The sequence below is a fragment of the Peromyscus maniculatus genome, chromosome 19, assembly GCF_049852395.1.
Source record: "Peromyscus maniculatus bairdii isolate BWxNUB_F1_BW_parent chromosome 19, HU_Pman_BW_mat_3.1, whole genome shotgun sequence".
Taxonomy (NCBI): domain Eukaryota; kingdom Metazoa; phylum Chordata; class Mammalia; order Rodentia; family Cricetidae; genus Peromyscus; species Peromyscus maniculatus.
The window spans coordinates 65,286,170-65,306,186 of record NC_134870.1 but is presented as its reverse complement, the minus strand read 5'-3'; the positions used below and the strand labels follow the sequence as shown (position 1 = coordinate 65,306,186).

Genomic DNA, 20,017 nt, shown 5'->3' with positions numbered 1-20,017 from the left:
TGTGTGTGCACGTGCGTGCGTGCGTGTGTGTATGTTGAGACTATTGTGAAAGATATTTTTTTCCTGATTTCTTTCTCAGTCTGTCTGTCATTTTTTGTGTTAATTTTGTATCCTTCTATTTTGCTGAAAGTGTTTATCAGTTGAAGAAATATGTGTTGTGGGGAATTTTTTTTCTTGGTCCTATCTATTTGGTGTTCTATATGCTTCTTGTGCCTATTTGTAAATTTAGTCCTTTCATGGTATCCCAGATTTCCTGGATATTTCGTCACCGGATTTTTTTAGATTTAACATTTTCTTCCACTGAGCTACCTTGCCTTCAGCGCCTGAGGGTGTCTCTCTCTCATACCTTCTAATCTGTTGGTGAGACTCACTTCTGAGGATTTTATTTGACACCCTACATATTTTATTTCCAGCTTTACCTCGGTTTGGGTTTTCTTTGGTGGTTTTTTCCTTTGTTAATCTCTGCTTTCATGTCTTTAATGATTTTCATTGAACTGTATTTTCACAGATTTCATTAAGGGATTTATGCATAGCCTCTTTAAGGTCCTTGAACGTATTCTTAGTTGCTGTTTCAAAAGCTCGTCTTGTGCTTTGCTCTGTTGCATTTCTCAGGGCCTACAGCAGTAAGGTCTCTGGCTCCTGGAGGAAGCATATTGCCTTGGCTGTTCATGGTTGTGCTTTTGTGTTGGGATCTAGGTGTCTGGAGTTACGATGCTTGGGGTGTTTCTTGGTGTCGATATCTAGTCTTGCCTTTGTTGGGTGGGTCTTCGATTCCTTGGTTGCTGTTGCCCTCTATGGATCGTAGGCTAGTGTGGTGGCTCTGGGGTCCCTGGGAGAGAGTGCTTCTGTGGGTCAGTGGGTGACAGAAAGGAATGGAGATGAGCTAGGAAAGGGTGATTGGGGCCTCCAAAAAAATATGGTGCCGGGGGTGCAGAGTCCCCAATGTGCAGAGTCCCCAGGGAGTGGAGGTGGGAGAGGAGGAGGAGGGCCTCCAGCACGTAGGCTGAAAAGATCACAATAGAGGACAGGGAGGAGAGTGAAAAATCACCTACCTGAGTCCCAGTGACCACTAGACCCCTGGTAGAGAGTCCGTGGTTGACACAACGCAATGGAGATGGGCTAGAAGAACCAACCCTCAGCCAAGTCACTCGTGTAGAGGACGGAGAACAAGATTTAGAGTCAAAGGTTAGCGGTCCAACTCTGCTAGTTAGCTGTGTGGCCTGCCAGGCTACTTCTGAGTACCTGTCCCCTACATGCAGAATAAGAAAGCCCTGCAACAAGGTGCAGAACCTGCTGGGAACACTATAGCAAAAGGTCACAGCCTGGGCAACTGAGCAGTAGATTTACTTCCTCCCAGGCCTGAGCCAGCAATGACCGTTTCTTCCACAGCCCCAACCTTGACTTAGAGGTAGCTGGCTTTCTGGGGCCCCTGTGGCCACCCCTTACCCTGCTCCTTGTTGGTGGCATTATCTCTTCTCGTGAGGACAATTATCCCGCCGGGTTGGGATCTCACTAACGACCCCACTTACCTTAATTATTTTTTTAAAGGTCTTGTCTCCAAATATAGTCACAATCTAAGGGCTCCGACTGAAGCTTGGGAGGCACAGTTCAGTCCCTGACACGTGGGGTCTGTACAGTTTTAAGAGCATCTTGGGTCCCACCCTGCTGCCAGTTCTCACTTCATACCCATTCTTCTGTTTTTGGGCAGTGGTGGCGTTTGAGGCTCTGCTAGCAGCATGTGACTGACATGGGGTGGAATCTGTCTGCTTGGCAGCTGTTTCTAGAGTGGAAAAAAAAAACACCTTACTTTAGATGGCTGATGGCACGGTTTACAGTCCTCAAGTTAACACTGGAGGCCTTGAAGTCTTAGAAAAATATTATGATATGTTGCAGCCCTTCAAACTCGGGTTGCGTATTTACCCAAGGATGTTAGCTTGATTTTCAAAAATGGCTTTACCCTCCTGAATGACTAGCCTCTTCTTCTCCTTACAGCTGGCTAGGGGAGGCATCGGCACTTTAAAAACGAGCAGCAACACATGGGTGCCTCAGGGCTGCCCAATACCACTGTGCCCTCACCCCATAGGTTTCTGTGTTTCCAGCTGGGCTTCACTTTCCCTCCTGGGAGACCTTCCCAGAGTCACAGCAGGTGAGAAGCGAGCCACACAGAAGGAGCTGAGAGACTGGGAGAAGGGAACACTGCTTAGTCAGGATGCTTCAGCCCAATACCTGTAGAGCAGCGACTGTGGGGGGTCACTGGGGAGTCCTGGAAGGAAGAACCGAGAAGCAAGCAGCACATTGGCTCCGTGGAGTATAAGCAGCTGCCCCTGCCTGGGTGCCTGCACATGCCCAGCACCATGCACAGTCCTTAGTATGTGACCTTCCACTTTTACACCACCCTGGATGTTGGCTCCATGATCCCCTTTCTTCCAAATGGAAGCTGAGGCTCAGAGGTGCAGAACCGTCTACCCAAGGTGCTACAGAGGGAGAATGCAGAGCCAGGACTCAAGACCCTCTGCTCATCCGCAAGCATGCTCGGGGCACAATCTGGAAATGCTGTGAGGGATCCAGGTAGACAGGGAGAGAACAACTACCTCCTCCATCTGGACGGAGTGCCTGGGCACCCAGACCCGAAATGACCCGGTCGTTCCAGAAACCTGAGGAATGGAGAAGGCAGCTCAGTCTGGCCTGTGGGTAGAAGTGAGCAGCCTTGACGAAAGGGAAGTAATTCCCCAAGGGCCGCTACCAAGCTTGGTGACTGCCAATGGGAACGAACCAGAGAAAGAGAAACCTTTAAACCTGAGCCAGACTAGTTTTGTTCCAAGACAGGAATCTGTCATCTCGCCTTTTCATACCCAGCCTGTGCTCTAAGGAGACTCTTCTCTGTGGCTGTCCCTGCTGTGGCTTTGTGAGCATGGTGTTCTGTCAGGAGGGGGGTGAGGGGAAGTGAGAAAGGCTGAACTCTTCACATTCAACTACCTCGTCTCTCACTTGAGGAGGGCTCTCACTGTGTAACCCAGGCTAGCTTCGGATCTATGATGCCCCTCCTCTCTTAAAAGCGCTGGGATTGAGGGCATATGCCACCATCCACAGCATTTACTATATGTCTTACCTGGCAGTGGGGTGGGGGTGCTGGAGGGGTTTTTAGTGAGAAGTCCTGTCTATAACACTTAAAATCACATAACCCCCCCTCCATTCCTGACCCACGAAGGCCTGAAGCATCTCCTTCCAAGCAGTATCGACATCCGACGCTTCTCTCTTCTTTACCTTCTTCTCGTCTCCCTTCTTTTCCCACGCCCCCTCTCTTGCTCCCTCTCAGTTTCCCTCGGTGGCTCGGAAACCTGGAGCATACAATGTAGGCTGGCTTCTGACAGGAGATACCGGCTTTGATCTCAGGCCGGCACTGGCCTCACTGGGATGTGGACTTGGCCCTGCTACCTTTCTTGAGCCCATTTCCCGTCTGTGAAGAGATTCATAACGATCTGTAGTTTGCAACTCGTGTTCAAAGCGGCCCTGCTGTTACACAGATTAGAGTTGAACTTTACAAATTATATGGTTATGTCTTTTGAAAGTAACACTCATATGTTCTCAATTTCAATCATGTGTTTATTTGATTTTTCAGTGTTATATTCTTCAGTGTTGTGCTGCTGTCTTTCAGCTTAAAAATAACTTGAGTTTTTTATGTGAATTTTTTTAAATGAAAATTGTTATGACACCTGTCATCATAACCTAATCTGTTGTTAGAAACATAAGGGTTTTTCTCAGTAATGTGTAGAAATAATCTAGGTAAATGTTACATAAGAATAAGGTTTAGTGTTCTCATTGGCTGATTTTATAATTAAATAACTGAAAGTGGGTATACTAAGTAGCATAGTCCATAGTATCTATTGCAGTGTGTGTGTTTTCTATAAGATTTTGTTATTTTAAACTGTTCAACTGTGGCATCTGAGCACCCTTCAGACATCACACTATATAAAAATTCTTTTTCTATGTACAAAACAAAATATATTTGGTTCCGCAAACATAGCAGTATGTACTGAAGACCATTAATGGTTTCAGTAAAAGGCAGGGGATTTATAATTATAATAAGCACATGGTAACTGTTGTAGAAGAAGTGCAAGCAGAATCCTAATTAATGAATTTGCTAATTATTTTCTTCACTTTATGGCTGCTGTTGCTTGTCAGCAGAAGCATATTATTGGATATTTGGGAAGAGGAAATTTACTTGAAGACTCTGAAAGCCAGCCTACGCACCAAGCACCGAGCTAAAGAATTCCACCCCAGGGAATTTTAAGAAATAGAGTTTGGGTGACTGCTCAATTGATCATTCTAAATTAAACTACAAAGTACTGGCTTAGAAAACTTGGCTGATGTATGGGTTCTGCTGGCTTTCTGTGTCTTATGTTATATAATGACCACACAGACATACTAAGTAAAATAAAATCCAAGAAATTGCCTAAGCCCAAGGCTTACCAGGGCAACCAAGTTTCTTCAGGAGTAGCTTCACCCTCAAATATAAACCCAGGGCAGCACCCTAAACAAATGCCTGTCATTTAATTATCTTTATTTACCAAGAGTTCAACAATGCTGAGCCATAGATCTTGCCCATGGTCTGGCTGAGCAGGGAACATGGTAATTGGGCTCTGGCTCTACAGTGGTCCAAGCCTGGATGGTCCCTGTGGTTAATACCATGCAGGAGACCATGGAAGTCATTGGTAACCAGCCTCAAACTTGAACCGTCATGGAGAGACTAAAGACCTGCAGTACTAAGTCCCCTCTGTAGCTGCCTCTGCATTCTTGAGACAAGAAAGAGGTGTGTGTGCGTGTGTGTGTGTGTGTGTGTGTGTGTGTGTGTGTGTGTGTGTGAATGTGTGTGTGCATACATGTGTGTATCTCGTATGGAACCCAGGGCTACATTCATACTAAGCAGAAACTACCACCAGATCCTGCTTTTATGTTATTCATGTCTTGAGAAAAAGAGAGTCTGAGTCCACTATCCCATCACCTTTCTGCTTTAAGCCCCTTCAATTAGTAGTTTTTAAAGTCTGTCCCTGGACCAGCTGTGCTGGCCTCACCTTATAGATGTAACCAACCGTCTTATTAAATAAGAAACACAGAAACAATGTAAAAGAGAAAGCCGAGAGGTCAGAGCTCAGAGCTAAAATCTCACCCTTCCTCCTGCTGTCCCAGCTTCGCGAAAAGAGACCTACTTCCTGTCGGTTCGTTTTTTTATAGTATGTTGTTCTGCCTTCTCATTGGTTGTAAACCCAAACACATGACTGCCTCGTCACTGTCTGAATGTACAGCCCCCTAGGTCTTAAAGGCATATGTCCCCAATGCTGGCTATATCCCTGAACACACAGAAATCTTATGGGATTAAAGGCGTGTGCCACCACCGCCACACTCTTGCTATGGCTCTAATAGCTCTGACCCTGAACACACAGATATCTATGGGATTAAAGGCGTGTGCCACCACCGCCACACTCTTGCTATGGCTCTAATAGCTCTGACCCCCAGACAACTTTATTTATTAACATACAATCAAAATAATAATTCAGTACAATTAGATTACCACCACATCACCTAGGAACTTGGGGATGCAGATTCTCAGGTCTCACCCCAAGTCCACTGAACCAGGAGCCTTAGCAGGCCCAGCCAGCTATGTGTTAACAGGCTGAGGGCCCAGTGCTCCAGGAAACGGCTCCCGTGTGCACGGTGCACATCCAAGGACCACATCTGGGTCCTTGCTCGAGTCACAGCAGCTGACCTGGAAGGATGCTTGGGCTCAGACCCTTAGCCCGTTCAGTTTTGGTTCCTAACAATCTCTCCTTGCTTACAAGACACGGTGTGGATGGTCTTGCAGAAGGATGACTTCGGTCATGTCTCCCACTGACCCTAACACAGACACGCAGTCAGGATCTCCGCCTCTCGCGTGCTGGAGTTACGGGTGTGTGCCACTATGCCGGGCTTCTTACAAGGAAGAGCAACCTAGCTCCTCAGGCTTACACAGCCAGCACCTTGCTGGCTGAAACCTCTCCCTAGCCACTGAATTCTTTTCTAAGTCTCCTCCCATCCTTTATTGCTCACGGCAACTCTCACCAACACCTCCTGCCTTCCTCCTGGGGTTTAGAGAAGATGAGCATGAGGAGGGAGGAAACGCTGCTTTTCTCCTCAGGGAGGCTGGTGTTGGGGAAGGAAACTGTAGTCCGTTAATCCTGCCATCTTAGCCCCTCTATCTTATTGGCCCCCCCGCCTGGGCCTCTGTGTGTCCGAGGGAGGTGTGGGGGAAGGGAGGGGCTGACTGCATCACCCCAGCTGATACCACACCCAGCTTCAACTGACCACACTGCACTCTGGACTGAGACTCTGAACTCTTCCCTTTCTGCAGCGTGGAAATCTCTTGCCCTGTGGTCATCCCCCCCTCCCAGTCATCTCCATAGCTGAGAGTTCATGTTGATGACACCCCTGTTATCACGTGGAGGGGGACCAAGGCCTGACCAGCCATAGTTCAGCACATCTTTGCCACATCTCCACTCTTGGAGCTCCTACCTAGTAAGATTGACACCAAGACTTGGAATTTCTGCATGTTGAAGGGGGGGAGTGCATGCTTAGATAACTTCCATGTGGTGTGAAGAGGGAAGAGGGCAGCAGAACTCAATAGTGATAGGCAATAGCGTTGAGTAATGCCCATGGTGGGTTGCCTTGGCAACAGCCTCCAGAAACAATACCTAGGGATGTTGGGGGGAGACGAGAGCTGCCATTAGTTGATCTTGTAGGAGGAGCATGGAGGTGGGAGGAGGTGACTGTCAAATTGGAAACACTGAGTGGCAAAGATCCCTGGGAACAGAGTCATACTTGTCTAGGCGTCAGAAGAGTCCCGAACTCTTAGGACATGCCAGCTGATGCCTCAAAGTGGCCTGCCACTGGGAGAGTATCACCCAGCAATCCAGGGGCTGATGCACTACTCCAGTAACATCACCCTCTACCCTACCCTCTGGAAGGGCTCCAGGATCTTCCTTTTCTTTCTCCTAAAGCCCAGGATATAATTCTTTAAGTTGCCAGAAACATCATTCCCAAATAGCCCAGATGATGCTCAGCCTTTCATAACCAAGGCATAGATTTTCATAGTCAGAACTGAAGTGGAAATTATAGATCCCCTAGGAAAGGAACCCTGGCATGTCAGTTGAACTCAAATCTTAACTGAGTTTAGGACAAAGGGAAGAGTAGACATGTTTGAAAAGGAGGAAGAGGGGGACCGTCGGAGGAAGAAGAGAACAGAGGGCACTCTGGAACCAAGCTGATAGGTCCGTTTTCACCATTGCCCACGCTTGCTTTCTGTCCTCTTCCGGAGCCTTTCTGAGGCCAAATGTCTAGTGAGGAATTGGGGAGAGGGTGTGGGTTCACTGAGGAGAACTGTCTCTGGGGAAGATGTGGGGGGAAGGCAAGAGAGATCTGGAGGCTGGGAAAGAATGGGATGCGGAGTCATGGAAGGTAGACCTGGCTAAGGACATGCTGCAGGCGGGTAAGCCCTCTGCCAGGTATTAAAGCATCAGGATCAAAGGAAGGAGAAGATGTGCTTTAAAACGGCCCTGGGAGTTTCCCATGCATGCTCCAGCCTGAGAGAGATGGTGTTGCTGGATTGGAGTTGGAAGAGAGCAGGGAACGTATTTGTGATGGATTGTGTGTGATTATTAAACACTGTGTCTAGGCCCTTACTTGTGGCTGTGGTTGCCAGTTACCTCTCTTATTTGAAATCCGGTTGTCGTCCCAGTTTCACAAGTGGGTACGGCAGGAGAAGGGCAGTCTCTGGCCAAAGGCATGGGCACTGACCACTCACAAGTTGGTCGTGTCCTTTAGAACATAGTTTGGCTGACAGAGCAGCCCCTAGAAACTTGAGGGGAACCTAAAGTTGTCATAGGAGGAAAGTGAACCTCGGGAAGAGATAAGAATGAAAATCCAGTGCAGATTGACGTCGTCAACCTGGATCAGACTTTGGGGGGTCTAATGCCAGGCAGTTCACTGTCAGCAGATTTAAGACATAGTACAATTTGGAAAGGGTTTCCAGGCAACAATCCATCCAATTCCAGGTGTACAGTAAAGCTTAAGGTGTGACTACATAGAAACTCCTTTACAAAGTACACAGGACCGTGAGGGTGTGTTCTATAAATAGCTAAAAGGCTTAGAGTCTGTCTAATCTATCTCTGACCAATAACACAGAAGTCAGCAGGTCATAAAGTAGTTGTGACATCTCCCTTAAGGATGGGTGACCGACCGTCTAGGGAAGGAAGAGTCTGGGATAATCATTCTGGGGAATTTGAGTGAGGTCTGCCTCCACAGAGAGCAAAAAGGTCACCAGGTCTTTAACAAAATCCACTTCCAGCTTTCTGAGCAGGAAAACAGGTATTTTATCTCCTCCATTGAGGAGAGGTCCCTGTGTGTTTAACATTCCTGTTTTCCCCAGTGATCTGTGGAAACAAGGAACAAGGACCTTTGTGCCCCCAACAGAACCTGAGGCATTTAATTCACTTCCTAGTATTTAAGTGCCAGCAGACTGCTCTGCCCCTTTCCAGCTGTATATACTTGAGCAAATTGCTCAACCAGTCTGTGCCTCAGTTTTCTCTATTTGTAAGATTGAGATGAAACCATAGAGGGCAGGCTTGGGCAAGGACTGTCCTCAGGTCCGCCAGTGACCTCTTTCCCCAGGGTTTCCTCATGCCTTCAGACCTCCTCCTCCTCCTCCTCCTCCTCCTCCTCCTCCTCCTCCTCCTCCTCCTCCTCCTCCTCCTCCTCCTCCTCCAAGGACAGAGGGGTTGACGCCTCTTGTTCAGGCTCTCCCAAAGCAGAATCACATAGTATTCATTCAGTCAAATCCATCAGCCTCTTGACCCAGGCTGACCTTCTCCCTGACCTCATTCATCCACCGATGGCTCTCTGGATCCAGCCCACCAGCCTTCGCTGTCCCTCCAGCAGCAGACTGACTTCTCAAGGTCATGCTACTGACATCCTGCCCCAAGTGCACTCCACCGCTCAGCCCGGATTCACTTTGCAAGTCTCGACTTAAATGTCACCTCTCCGGGATGGCTGCCATTGTTCCCCAAAGTAATTGGTCCCTCCACTCATTTCTGTTTCCAGTCAGAAATGCCTCACTGTTGAGTTCCAGCCAATCTTTGTGTCGCCTCAGCCTCTCCGCCCCTGAACTGTAAGTTTCACAGGGGCTAAGGACTAGGCCTGCTTCATTTGCACCTGAATCCCTGCTGCCTGGAACATAGGGATGTTACATAAATATTGCATGAAAACATTATATATTAACGAGCACTACGGGCAAGTGCTTTGGACAGTAGAAAGTTGCTTTGCAAATGTGTTTTCATTTGACTTTTATTGCTATCTGCGGGGTTACCAGACAATAAAAAGAGCTGTCTACAACAGCTGAGGCTTCCAGAAGGATTGAGCAAAAGCATCTGTGAGGAGGCCTTACTCAGAACAGTTCGTGAACTGTGTGGTTTCTCGTGCTGTGGCTGCGCCTGAGGAAGGAAGATAGAAAGGGGACTCTGAGGGGACAGTTTGTCCTCGGCCCTGGAAACAACCTGCGTTTAGCAGCCTGAGTTTGCCAGCGTGTGATCTGACAGCCAGAGAAGAAGAGAGGAAGCGGGAACCGCACAAGATGGCTGTTGCCTAGGTTTGCCGCTGCTTGAGTGGACTTCTAACCCGCCTGTTTGACAGCCTGCCTGCAGGCACTGTCCTGCTGTGATCTCCAAGTCCACCCCAGCCTTTGCCACTCAGCCATTGGCTGCTTGTAGCTGGAGAATTTTTCTCTCGCTCCTGTCAAGTCCCACCAGTCCCGGAGCCCATTTATAAAATAAACACACAGACACTTATATTATTTAAACTGTTTGGCCTAATAGCTCAGGCTTCTAGCTATCTAGTTCTTACATCTTAAATTAATCCATTTCTATAAATCTATACCTTGCCACGTGGCTCGTGGCTTACCAGCATCTTCACATGCTGCTTGTCTTGGCGGCGGCTGGCAGTGTCTCCTCCCACTTTCCTGTTTCCTCAATTCTCCTCTCTGTTAGTCCTGCCGATACTTCCTGTCTGGCTATTGGCCAATCAGTGTTTTATTTATATAGAGCGATATCCACAGCAGCTGCTCTCTCACACTGCGCCCCTTAGGCCTCCTGCTCTTGTCCCATGTTACTGACTGGCTCCCCGGGCAAATCACACCCTCCAAGAGATGTTCCTTCAAAAACTACTCCCCGGAGTGGTTTCCATTCTTCCAAGCATTTTCCATTCCCGGGTCCTAGCCCCAAACCTACCCTGCGTTTTCATTTAGTCCTGCCTTTTAATGTACCGGGAGCGGTACACAGCTGGGCACATCAGGGTCAAGTGGCCACTCCACTTTTCTTGGGATTCTCAGTCTAAGGGAAGGAAACCCGGCTGAGAAATAGAGGCCTGTGGGCTGGCTGTCATAGGTGTGTGCACTGTGAACAAGAAGGAAGTGTTGATCCTGGAGGTGTCTTTTCCCCTGGAAGGTGACAGTGACTCCAGGCACAGAGTCACATGGGGACAGTGTTTCACATTCTAGGGGTGTGGGAACTCAGGACAATCACTCCAACCTGTGAGTGCATGCCATGCAGTTCACAGAGAGGTAAGAGTTGAGGGGTACACAGACACAGGTCTAAGTGGGGGTGCTGTGACCCCTGGGGAGCTCAAGCTTGAGCCTCTGTAGTAGAGAGCTAATACAAAAAAGTGTTACAGTCAGAGAGTGAGAAGACCAGATGTCATTTAGAAATGAAACAGAAAGGAAGAGGAAGTGGGGCGCAGCAGGAGATGGCCGGGAGAGAGAGCTGTGAGGGCTTACTCTAAACCTGCTCATTAAAGGATGCCATCGATCCTAGCGTTTCTGTGACAAGGACGCAGAAAGGAATGCTTCTCTACTCTGCTGCAGCCGTGGTGACAAGAGGTAGCACAAGCAGACTCGTTGAGAGGTACCCTAGCCCCATGGCTCCCTGGGTCACAGCCTTGTGAGGTGCCTTGGGCAGAGGTGAGAGAGGTAGAATTTTAAGCTAGGAGAGGTCCTAGGCCAGTGTTTCTCAACCTATGGGCCGTGACCCAATTTGACAAACATCTTTCTCCAAAAATGTTTACATTAAGATTCATAACAGTAGCAAAATTGCAGTTCTGAAGTAGCAACGAAAATAATTTTGTGGTTGGGGATCACAACCACACGAGGAACTATATTGAAGGGTTGTAGCATTAAGAAGGCTGAGGCTGGGCGGTGGTGGCACACGCCTTTAATCCCAGCACTTGGGAGGCAGAGGCAGGCGGATCTCTGTGAGTTCGAGGCCAGCCTGGGCTACCAAGTGAGTTCCAGGAAAGGTGCAAAGCTACACAGAGAAAACCCTGTCTCGAAAACCCAAAAAAAAGAAAAAGAAGAAGAAGAAGGCTGAGAACCACTGGTCTAGGCGCAGGCACTGGGGCTTTCCTGCCTTTGCTCCCAAGTGCCTTTGCTGCCCACTCAAAGGAGCAGGGGGACGTTTGGCCCCTAGAGCCAAGGGAATGCGAGCCTCTGTCTGTACACATTTGAAATCCTGCTTTGCCGTTTCAGCTTCAGAACTAGACACCATGTGCCTCACTAGCAGAAAGAAAATTATTTTCTTAGTGGTAAAATAAACCCTGGTTCTAAAAGCAGCCCTCTTTCAACCAGAAGTGGTCTCACTCGGGTCTTCTCTGTCCCTTCTGCATTGCCCAGTGAGCAGAACTGTGCTCAGCTTGCCTGAGGTGAAACAGGACCAGTTCTGGAGAGGTGGCTTCTCACTGTTCTTTGCCTGCCTACCGCCACCTTAACCTGCTTCCTTCATGTTCTGGGGTAGCTCTGGCCACGATGCAGAAGCCTGCCGCTATACCTTCTCCTTTGGGCCCCAAGTTGCCTGATCCCACGGCACTGGTGAGGGCAGCTTGGTAGGGTCTGTACACAGCCAGGGGTGGCTTTGAACCTTCTTAGGCTACCCCCTACTATACCCGACTCACCTAGCCTTCCTGGTGCATGGGGGCTCCAGATAGTATCAAAAACGACAGAGCCTAGCTTGGGCTGGTTTTCAAGATTCGTTAACTCCCAAGTTCTTTACCTGGAACAGGTAAGACAGGAAGAGGTGACGAGAATGTTCTACGTGTCACCTTCCTGCCGACTGCTGGCCAGACTTTCCACTGCACTAGTTGGGACACCAATCTGGCCCTGGGTGCTAGTCCCATCCTGTATTCGCAGCTAACACCCTCCATCATGGTGGAGGTGGGGGAAGGAGCCCAGGTCCTGATCAAGGGAGAACTGTTCAGACTAAGTGCCGTAGCCCATGGATCCTGTTGCTGCTAGCTACGTCAAGGCTCCAGGGTCTTCTGCCACGAGGACTTTATCAGGGTGTAGCAGAGGCTCCTGGGAGGTGGGGATGGGGGTAGACACCAAGTGCTGGTGACAGCTGGGTGACTCGGGAAGGGAGACAGCTGCCCTGGGTGTGGAGATAAGGCTTCCATCGTCTTTCCTCCCAACCCCAACCCTCCCTTCCAGATCTCTGTGTCCTTTCTCTGGTTGCTCCTCTCTAACACGAGACCCACAAGCTGGTTTGTATCACCAGGACTCTGATTGGGATGTGGATTCCTGTGGATGTGTGTAGTGTAAAGACTGTCCACACCTCTGAGTCATCCACTGTCTCCGTTACACCCCAGGGGAGGAGAGGGTCTTTTTCTACCTGGCTCCCCTCAGACTGAAAGAATATGGAGCTGACTTTAGCCATCAGATCCTGGCCCGGCTCCAGGTGCCAGGTGCATCGCCGGGCATCAGCTCCACACATCCTCTTTGGGGACAGGGACAATATCCTGGCAGTTATGGTCATCCAAAGGCTATGGGGTGCCTGGATGGGCATCTCTATGCAGAGTCGGGTCCTGCCACACTAGTGACCTGGTGCCCTGTGGCCATTTCCTCAGAACTGAAGCATTCTCTCTTGGAGCAAGGCTCCTAAGACTCGGAAGCCTTGAATGTGTGAAGGACCTTCTCCAGGGTTACGTAAATAGCAAACAACTGATGAGGGGTGGAGGTGCTGAGTGCAGTCGGGGCAGGGCGCTCTAGAGATTCAGCTTTTGTGTGACCAGGCTAGGGGAGTCTCCTTAGTGATGAACCGATCTTGAATCACCAACTGTCCTCTGGTTCACCAGCTAGACTTTGCTCTGCCATCCGTGTCCTGTCGGAAATGAAGAGATGTCCAGGTGTTTGCACCTCCCCAGAGAAAAATTACACAATACCTAGGGAGAGTCCTTTCTCTTGTCTGAGCCTCAGTTTTCCCACCCAGCCCCGTGGTTAATCAAACTTCCTTCCTTTCCCACAGGCGATGCAAGCACATGAGACTTTTCCCAGCCATACCTGATTCATGTGCTGGACTCGGTCTCTTTAAATTTCATCGACTGCTGACTCCCCACCAGCCACACTCACTCACTGCCTGTTACCCGGCTAATGCATGCTCGTGGCTGGCCCTGCTCTTCCCAGGCAGCCTAATCATTTACAGGGGTGCACTCTGAGGCCAAACGAACTATTCCTAGAGCAGAGGGAAGTGTTCCTCTTCCCAGCAATTGCATCTGCCTGCCCACAAGTAACCATTGTGGCATTCTGGCAGTTTGAGTAAGAACGCAACAATTCCTAGGCCATTCCTGCATGTCATTGAGTAAATCTGGGGGCTGGAAGCTTGGGGGACTGGATTCTAGTCCTGTACTGCCTGTGAGCTCTCCACAGCAAAGGTCTTATCTCTGGGGAAGGGAAACAACCACTTGCCTCACCTTCTCACAAGAAGAATAAAGGCCATTAGCGAATGTCTCCAGAAATTCACCAGAGGCACAACTCAGCGTATCAGACCTCAGACCTTCCATGGTACCCCACCCCGGCTCTACGGTCAGTGTTGCCCTTTCTTATGACTTGGACACATCTCTGCACCCCTCTAATTGCAGTGGCCTTCATATGGCAAACAGTGAGTAGCATCCCACGTGCCATTGAGCCTGCTTTGAGCCTCTTTTGGGAGGAGGTCGGAGGGAGGAGCCTGAGGCGATCTTCAGGTGATGTTACCTGCACCTGTCTTCCAGCACAGGCTGAGATACCCAGCTGGGGTGGCATCTGCAGGGAGGAGTCTATCAGCCAGCCTGTCTTCACTGGCTGTGTTCTTACACACCCAACACACCCACTCTCCTGCCCTCTGTTAACATCTCCTTCATAGAAAAGGTTTTAAAACTAGAGTCGGAACCACGTGCCAGAGAAAGCTGGACAGGAGACATGCTGCTGTGTGCCTTTTCATTTTACCTCTTACTCCATCAGGAGACACCAAGGAATGTCATGGGTCTCTTGGGACAGTGTGATTTTTGAACGGCATTCTACACACACAAGCCTCTTGGTCCTGATGGCCAGGACCCTTTGGGAGGCTGTTGGTCCATAATGCACAAGATGTAGGGAAGACAGAAGTGACCAGCCGTCCGATGAGGAGCCCTCAGAGGGGAAAAACAAGGTGAACAAGGTCAACAGAGTGAGCAGTGGCCTGATGACTGCCCTTGCTTTCTAAAACGAAGAGCTGAGAGGCAGTGTCCATGTGACACTGGTTTCCCACCAGCAGACATTTTTTTCCCCCTCAGCTCATTTTGGTTTCACTTGGAGAAAAGTGAATATTCAGCCTTTAGGTGCTATAAAAGTGCAGGTGATTTCTACTAATTCCTGTCTCACCACAAAAGGAAGAGTAAGGATTGGCAGTTAATGTCTGCCGCCGCGGGCACAGGCTGGCGTAAAAGGAGCGCAAAGACGCATTTGCCTTTTCTGCTCTGGAACCAAGGTCATGCTGACTCCTGTGGTTGCCCAGCCTTTGCACGTCTTGCCCTGGGCTTTGGGTAAAGAGGATGTGATCCTACTGAAGGTCCCCAGAGTTTGGTAGAAAAGGTCAGGTGCAAACTCTGGGCCTTCCCAGCCTTGTGTGTTACACGCAGGCTCACAGTGTAAGCTCCAAACTCAGGAAAAGCACTGGGGCCCCCAAGGAATTGCAGAGGCACCCGGATGTCCCGGTTTCCCTTCAGAACACAGCCCAACAAAGCCAGCATCAAGCAGACCTCACCGACTAGTGGCCGAAGTCACCATGGCGCCGTTAGATGTTTAACATCTAACATCCAGGAGCCGCCATCTTTAACTGGACATGGCGGCATGCACCTGTAACCCCAGCACTCAGGAGGCTGAAGTCAGAGGATCATGAGTTCAAGGACACCTTGGGCCACATGGCAAGACCCCATGTCATACTCCCCAACCCACACCCCAAAAGAAAGAAATCTCTAGTTTCTACTCTCCTAGATTTCCTTTTAAGAGAGAAAGTGGGAAGTTTTGCATTTAATCTACAGAAGTTAAGTGCAGGAGTCACCTGAAGTCAGACTTGGACCACTGCAATGCATGCCACCTCTCTGGCATATCCTAGAAGTCATATTCCCAGGTTCGGGCTGGGCAGGTGTCTCTCCACTGCTAGCACCGTTTCCATGGAGACCAACGCCCACACGTCATGTAAGGGAACCCAGACTGTTCTGTTTCCTCCGCTTCCCCCAAGTCAGGGCTGGAGCTACCACGAAGCCACTGGAATTTCTGCCCCTGCTATTGCAGTGTGCTGAAAGTCCCGGAAGATCTCGGTTTCCCTGGATGGTTACGTGATGTTCTCAAAAAAGAAATGGGATCACACGCCTTCAATCCCAGCACTCAGGAGGCAGAGGCAAGTGGATCTCTGTGAGTTCAAAGCCAGGCTGGTCTACAGAGTGAGTTCCAGGACAGCCAGAGCTACATAGTGAAACCCTGTCTCAAAAAACCAAAGTAGTGATAATTAATAAATAAGAAGCAAAGCCTGCAGGCTCCAATTTACTCTTTTATGGAAGGTGACCCTGCCACAGGTCTGATGTTCCTCAAGCAAACATTTTATTAAGCCCTCTGAGGCTTTATTCTTAACTCCTACTCAGAAAGAAGGACAACGGTGTCATCTCCTTTCTTGGGATCCCCATGAGCATGTTCTTTAGGAACCTTGATAAGAGAACCGCAACCCATGGCGGATGGTATGGCTGTGTCCCCGGGACACTAAGTGTCTGTAGTTAGAGTGGATTCATAGACTTGACCATCTCTCTTGACAAGAAAGCCAGGGTCAGGTCCCCATAGACGTGGCTCAGCTCCTCATGGTCATCAACAAGCTCCACTGCTCATCTGCCACTCCTAGGGTGCTGGGTTTGGTCCACCCACTTCACTGCACATCGTCTCCGATGGCTGCCATTATACCAACATCAATTCCTCTACAGCTGTGTCCACAGACGGGAGGCGGGGTTTCCTGCTCCTTGGGGAGGAAGGTTTTTCCCACCCCGAAAAGCGTTCCTTTAAAGCTGGATTGTTCAGGAGTTGACCCCGTGATCACCCAGTGTCAATTTCTGCCCACCGGAAATCAGATTACAACTGTTGTGGGTTCAGGGTTTTCACTGGATTTGGGGTCGAGAAGTACAATTGTCTCCTAGGATTTTAGGGGCTGTATCGGTTGCCTTGGCAACTGGGGAGTGCCATTTGTAGGTGGTGGGTTCAACGTCCAGATCCCACGAAAAGGTGGAAGGAGAGAAGAGACTCCACAGAGTCATCTGACCTTCACATGCACGCCATCGTACAAGGGTGCCAGCAGTCGCGTGATATCACGCACACATAGACACAGTAATAATAATTGCCCCACAAAACAAGGAGAGGGCTGCTGACCCTGAGCAGAAACCGTGTAGATCACATTGGTGATCCTGGTAGAGACTTTAACCCAGCAAGTCTTCACGTGACTCCAGCCTTGTCAGAAAGTATGACTGACGCCCTGTGAGAGACACTGAGTCAGGCACTGGATGGCCTCTCAATACTAATCTGCCTCTGTTGAATCTTCCCAGCAGACAGCAGGTCAGTGGAGCTGACTCGACCCCATGGTCAGTGTCTAGAGACGCTGCGGACAGAGTATTACTGCCGTGGAGTGGGCAGAGGCCAGTGCTCAAGAGGGGCCCTGCTGACAATGACCTGGATTCAAATGTCCACAGTGCTGAGACTTAAAAACCCAGGGTAGAGATACCTTCTCCATGGCTAAACCAGATGTGGTGTCTACTCACGTGGAGAAAGCACTAGTGACCTGGGTAGGTGGCCAGTGTCAGCTAGAGGTGACACCAGGCAGGACCTCTGAGTAGTCAGCTCACTGGGTGGAAGTCTGGCCACAAAAACTTGTTGGCCCTTTATAAAAATGGCTTACTGATCTTCCCTCAAGAACCTTGGAGTCAGTCCATGTGTGACATAAACGGTTTCACCTGAGATTGTGCGGTCTGTCTGTCTTTCTGAAACTTCCGCCCCATCTGAGAACTGACTACAGGTTTTGGGGGGGTGTTTGGGAGAAGGAAGGAATCAGTAGCTTCGAAAGGTCAATGCCTCATAGGGGGTCTTTCCTGCTGAAGTCAACAGCATGAGGTTTGGGAGACGCTGAGCAGGCAGAGGGGTGAGTCTAAATTTAGATTTCCCAAAGCCAGTGTGTAAACCAGAGAGAGCCCCAGGAATCCCAGAAAGAGACAGGTGGCATATACCACTTCACCTCTGGTTTGCCTCCATCTGTTAAAGTGCCACATAGTGAGAGAATAATTCCCTGGGATTCTGGGAAGCTGTCTGCAAGAAACCAGGCAAAAGCTGGGGTTCCGCTATCAGGAGGCCTGGGCTCGAGGTTTTTATTTCTGTGTTTATTGAGCGGTGTTTGCTATGGAACTGTGGGAGCCTGCGCTGCCCTTGAGGGAGCTACAGACATTCGTCTTGCTGCCTGCCATCTGAGCGCAGCCGAGTCGCTTGACCTTTCTGTCTCATACAGTGAATGCCATGTCCTTTGGTGTGAAATCATATCGGTTCTGAGCAGCTCAAGCTGCGGCCGCCTCCTCATGGAGATGACCGGTCTTTGCTGTGGAACCTTCTCCGCTATCCAGGGTCACATCTAAGTGCCATCTGTCCCTCTCTGGGGGGTGAGTAGCCCTGCTCTTTGGCATCTCGTGCCAGAAGTGAACAGAGAGGATGCTTCCTAGCAAACCGCCCGTGGAGAAAGCGATGTGGGTTTGTGGTAGATATTACAGAGGAACTAGAGAGAGAAATGTAGACAGTGTGTCGCAGTTTAGGAAGAGATGAGTGACGGGAAACTCAGGTGGGAATACTTGGATGAAGGCCACCTGTGTGGGGTGTTGAAATTGTGAGAGGCGATGTTGGAGTGGCAGATGATACTGAGAGGGTCAAAGTTCAAGTGCAGGACAATGGGCTTGTCTGCATGGTTAGAGCTCATGGTAAGAAGAACCTACTCCTGTAGCACACAGGGAGAGGAGGCCCACCATTGGGTAAATGTGCTGAAAAATCTGAAAGGCACAATCGAAGAAGTCAGGTGAGAATTAAAAATGGGCGGTTTAGACCCCCAGGAGGAAAATGGTGTTGCTGGAATGGAGTCTTCCCAAGGTGACATGTTTCCCGTGTGCTTTAGCTGACAGTGTGTTGGGAAGAGACTGAGGACACACAAGGAAGAGAGTCCCTCCCCCAGGGCGCAGGAAGAGGAAAGAATTTAAAAATAAATGAAGCCCTTCTTAATTATTCACAGATTATCCGCATTGCAGCCCTGATTGCCAACCAGTCCTCCTCTGAGCCATTCCAATCTCTGTTTACCACCCAGCAGGAGCTGGAAAGGGGAGGAGGCTTGGGCGTCTCTCCTCTTAGAGAGATGTTCCTGATTAGCTCCCTCTGCAGTACCCTTGGGGACCAATGAGGCCCAACCCGTGGAACTGCAAGACGCTCCAGCTCAGGTGGTATCATCTAGCTAGAACCAAGATGCTCACTGTCTCTGTCTCTGTGTGGGTGGGTGTGAGGGGGGAGGGGGATGATTCCCTGACTTGGGTGTCCAGGAGGACTTTACTACACACAGTCTGTGGCATTGTGTCTTATCTCAGCACCCTGGTGGCTAAGTGGCTCAGGCTTCTGCATACCAGTGAAGGGTATTCCTTTAGCCAAGTGTCTGTCTCTGTGCCGGCACCACTGAACCAGCACCCACAAAGTCTCGGCCCTCCACCTGAGAACTTGGGTCACCTGAGAAGTGAGAACTTGGGTCAGAAGCAGCCTCAGAGGGCATGCTCTTGGCATTTGGGGACACGGATAAGGGACAGGGGTTCAGGTGTCAGTCACTAATGGATTTGCTCGGTAGAATACTTAGGAGCCTGGCCCTACCCAATAAAGGTGACTCCTGGTGACATGAGCCAAGGAGGACAGTACCGTCTGCAGCTAAAGACAATGGGACCTGTCCGCTTTGGACTGTTCCCAAATCTGAAGTTTTGTTAACTCTGCGGCTGTTTTGCCTCTGGGCCCAGTCAGAGCTTCAGAGAGGAACCGCTGTAAATGTGACAGGCTGTCAGCAGAGCTCATCTCCTTCAGGTGTGAGGAACTGCTGGGCAGCGGACAGCTGTAGAGCCAAGCATGCACTGTGTTCCAGAGCCCTGGCTAATCTCCTTGTTCAGGAATCCTCGGAGGGCACGGAATGGGGCATGATGGCACAACCCAGGGGACGGCCCCTTCCATAACGTTCTTGCCACACAAGCCTGAAAACCTAAGTTCAGCTCCCCGGCACCCACATAAAGGCCTGTAACCCCAGAGCCGGGGGAACAGAGGCAGGAGGGTCCTTTTGGCTTGCTGGCTAGCCACTCTAGCCAAAGCAGGGAGCTCCAGGATCGGTAAGAGGCCATGCCTCAGAGGATAAGGTGGGGGAGTCCTTTGAAGAAGGCACCTGGGTTCAACTTCTGGCGTCCACATGCACAGATGTGTGCCCGCACGCACGGCCTTCAGTGGGGATCTGATCATCTGTATGCCACACCCTCCATGTACATACATGCACACACACATACACCGTAATTTCAGAGCATGAAGTTGTTTTGCTTCATTCATTATTTGTAGAGTGGTACAGAGTTCAGA

The 20,017-nt window shown here is 49.8% G+C and overlaps 1 protein-coding gene across 4 annotated transcripts in view; it reads left to right on the top strand.

Moving 5' to 3' along the window:
* Positions 1–20,017, top strand: part of Mapk4 (mitogen-activated protein kinase 4) — a 144,203-nt gene that overhangs the window by 72,314 nt on the left and 51,872 nt on the right. The gene's annotated exons all lie outside the window — the stretch shown is intronic.